A 3,937-nucleotide genomic window follows, 5' to 3' on the forward strand; every position below is an offset into this window, starting at 1 on the left:
TGCACCGTGATTAACTCTTATTCACTTTCTGGTTTCAACTTAGATATCATTTCCTTTAGCAAGATTTTCTTTGTTCTCTCCCAAATCTGGTTCTCTATCCCTATCATCTGTCTGCATATAACCTCCTTCCCACACCCCCCACCCCACTCATTTCAGTTCTAATAACAATGTCTGTTTCCTTATTTTCAGCTACCTCTGTGCTATAGACCTTCTGACAACAGCAATCATCAAACAGCTCTGTCAATCTTTCCTACTACCTAGCCAGAGTAGATTCTCATTAAACATCTTTAGAACAAGCTTTGCACAGTGGCAGTATCACAGCCAATGAGGTTTATCCGAGGCACGATTATTGCTAATAGAATAATTCATGAAATGATGTCTTAGCTTCAGTGGAATTGACAATTCTTTCCTAATTTTCTTTGATTGAGATAGAGATATACTTATGCCATGTCCTCCTATTCTTCCAACCCCTGTTTATCCCCAAATTCCACATCTTTTTTCTTCAGAGAACTTAAATAGAAACTGGACTCCTAGGTCCTTCCTTAATAGCATTAGGAAATGCTAAATAACCTTTTCCAGTGTTTGTCCTAGTTTATATGCATATTTATTCTCTGGTGATGTCCTCCCAGGGCACAGAGGGTCTAAGGCCATTTTGGTGTTGAAAACATCTGCATATATGACTTATCACAGTCATGGGGCTGCAGTATCATTTTGATTCCCATAGGATCCCTTCACCATAGCTAATAGATGACCTAGCAAAAAACTGAATCCTAGAATTCTCAAGAGATGATTACATGCCAAAAGAGAAATTGGGCTGGTAAGAAGAACACAAGATTCCAAGGAAAATTAAAACTGCCCATCAGGTGACTACAGGGGTAAAAACCAATTACTGGCAGGGAAGAAATGTGTGCAGTCAGAAGAGTGATGTGTCTCTTGAAGAAGACCGTCAGGTCCTATGTATCCTGGGTTTAATCACTAGGGCAAGGCTGGGGCCAGATCAGGGCAGCTTATAGAAATTCATGATTCTTTGACTTACTGATGGAGCGATATGATGGATCCTCAGAATATTTGGATTGCACAATTTCTTAAGATTTCTGATTGGATTTGGGGAATGGCAGGAGTGGGGGAGAAGGGTAAAAGGTTTCTAGCTTGGATAACTAGATAGATGGTGGGGCCCCCCAAATTGTGGAAAACAACAACAACAAGGAGAAGTAGGTTTGAAATTGGAAGATGAATAATGTGATTTTTGATGTTTTTAGTTCCATAGGGGATACTCAGGTGGAGATACAAGGTTGTAAGCTTGTGAGAAATACTGTGCCAGAGATAAGAGATCTGAGAATTCTTCAGCATATAAATGGTAACTGAAGTCAGAGCAACAGGAAAAATTGGATCTTAATTTTCTTTGGTAATTCAGTCAAAGGTTGTCTGTTCAACTCTGCTACCTCTTTGCTCACATTTTCAAACCAGATCTTTCCCATCCTTGGGTCCAACACGATCTCCTGCAACCCCAGCACAGATGGGATACCCAGGTGCCTCTTTGTTGTGTGTGTGTCTAGAAAGGGAATCTAAGAGTGAACATGAGTAGCATAAGAAAAGCAGAGGAGCCTTCACATTTTAGAGGTAAGTGGAGGCAGAGGAGGGCACTGGGGAAACAGTAGGACCTTTCAGTAAAGCAGAACGGACTCCAGAAGAAGCTGTGATGTGGGAGAACTTCAGGAAAGAGTGTTCAAGAAACAACTCTGAATTTCCCTCAGACTTGTTGAAGTATGGATTGCCTCACATATGCTATCGCAGAAAACAGTGACCACAATTGCTCTATTGCTTGTTGTTTGCTAGGTTATTTATTCATTTTTAATGAAGTCTCTAGAAGTAGCCAGTGTAAAGTAAGATGGAAGTTTTCCCTTGAGGAAGCCCAACATGTGGGGGAATTAACTACTTGGAGAAATTGCATTTAACGTGATTCATATACCAAGTCTTATCTGGGGAGGGGAGCCTCAGTCGCCTCTTCCTCTGACCCGCATGCCTGGGGAGGCTATTCCATTGGTTTTCTAACTTGAGCAAGACTGTTGCCTTAAGTCTGCCTCTGTATTTGAGAACTCTTTCCTTGTATCACTGAGCCTCGTATAGACCACAAAGATGGGTACATGTTACTTTAAGATGATTTTTTTTTTTTAAATTTGTTTTTAAGGTATAATATGTCTCGCTTTTAGAGTTTTAAGTGGAATTTTTTTTTTTTTTAAAGTTCTGTTTTAGGTTCACAGCAAAATTGAGAGGAAGGTACAGAGATTTCTTATACATCCCCTGCCTCACACCTATGCAGCCATTATCAACATCTCCCACCAGTGTGGTGCAAGTGTTAGAACTAATGAACACTGATACCTCATTATCACCCAAAGTCCGTAGTTTACTTAGAGTTCATGCTTGGTATTGAGCATTCATATGGGTTTGGACAAATGTACAATGCCTTTTGAGCTGTATGTTTGAATTAGGTTATAAAAATAAGTACTAAATTTTCCATTTAGAAAAACTTAAATAATATGGGAAATAGATATTCTTAATCCATCTCTTAAGGAAGAACTTCAGAGTCAAGGTGAAGGTCATGATGGAATAGAAAGCCAATGATACCTGCTTTGTGCCTTACTTTGTAATTTTCTTTTAAAAAGTCATTTTACATTTTTTCATAGATGTTTTGATAAGGTTGTGTCCCTAATAGTCTCTACAAATCAACAACTGAGTCAGAATACTCTGCTTGGGCAAAAGTGCTCCCAACTATATATGTTCTCTCGCCTTATACTGTTAACCACTGTTCTTTCAGTTGTGAAGTGGTCATTTCAACTACTTGGGACCATGTTTGTTTCTAGGGCAGTGGAAAAGGAGTTTTGAGTATCCAGCTTTGTGTTGGGTGCCTCCCGCTCACACATTATTGTGTAAGTATTATTATCCTCATTTTCCCCGGGAAGGAACGAATGATCAGAGAAAAGAGCCTGTCCAAGGCCACATCATGCAGGTTGCAAGCATTTACGACTCATAAAGTCCCCAGTGCAAGAAGATTTCTTAAGAAAAAGATGGTGCATACACTTGATTTGGGGAGCACAGTGCCTTTAAGTGTAATTTTTGTTTCATTGCCAATAATGACAATATTTTTCCAGCAAGATACTGATGTTTTGTCTTTTTTCTCAACTTGCTCAAATGAGTCAGAGACTTTTAAAAGCTTAAAACGGTAATTGATTAAACTGTCCTTGTAAAAGCACTGTGGGCTTAAGAAGGTTTGACTGTTCCAACATATTTCAAAGATGGAGAATTATATTTTTCAGATAATTACATGTTCCTTTTGATAAAGCAAAAACATTCACAAACACAGGTGTAGCTTCAGATGGGTCTGCTGAGCTGGCTACTGGCTGTGGTTAGCTTGTGGTAACAAGTCTTATACTCCCTAGGAAGAAGCAAGTGCTGTAGGATCTTAGAGGATGAAAGGAGTGCAGACTGGCTTAGTGGGTCCCACTTCATATGTAACTGAATGCTGCCTCTATTTAGAAAGCTGTGAGTAAAGACTGTTACTCACTGATGATTAAGAAAGGACATAAGTGATCCTGGGAAACATGAACTGAAGTTGGATACCTACTTGAGTATGTTATTTCAGCCTTCTGAAGGCTTCCATAATTTGTATTGCACTAATAATGTTCATTAATTATTCTTTCTTTGTTTCCTTTGCTGGTTTCTTCCCACCGTCCAGACTCTACCCTTTCTAGAGTAAGGACCCACTTCTTCCATCTGCTTTCATTATCTTATACCAACTCAGCAAGTACCATCTGGAAGCTGATGACTTCCAAAGCTAAGTCCTCAGCCCAGCTCCTCCCTCAAAGTCCAGGGTCAGTTCTAATGTCTTCCTTGACATTTCCTCTTGATGTCTCATAGACTTCCAAACTATCATGTCCAA

General features: G+C 39.5%; 1 pseudogene; it reads left to right on the forward strand.

Annotated features, from left to right (window-relative positions):
* Positions 1-295: 295 nt before the first annotated feature.
* Positions 296-424, forward strand: LOC131832784 (U4 spliceosomal RNA; annotated as a pseudogene).
* Positions 425-3,937: the final 3,513 nt, after the last annotated feature.

This window comes from Mustela lutreola, chromosome 5 (assembly GCF_030435805.1).
Source record: "Mustela lutreola isolate mMusLut2 chromosome 5, mMusLut2.pri, whole genome shotgun sequence".
In the NCBI taxonomy this organism is placed as follows: domain Eukaryota; kingdom Metazoa; phylum Chordata; class Mammalia; order Carnivora; family Mustelidae; genus Mustela; species Mustela lutreola.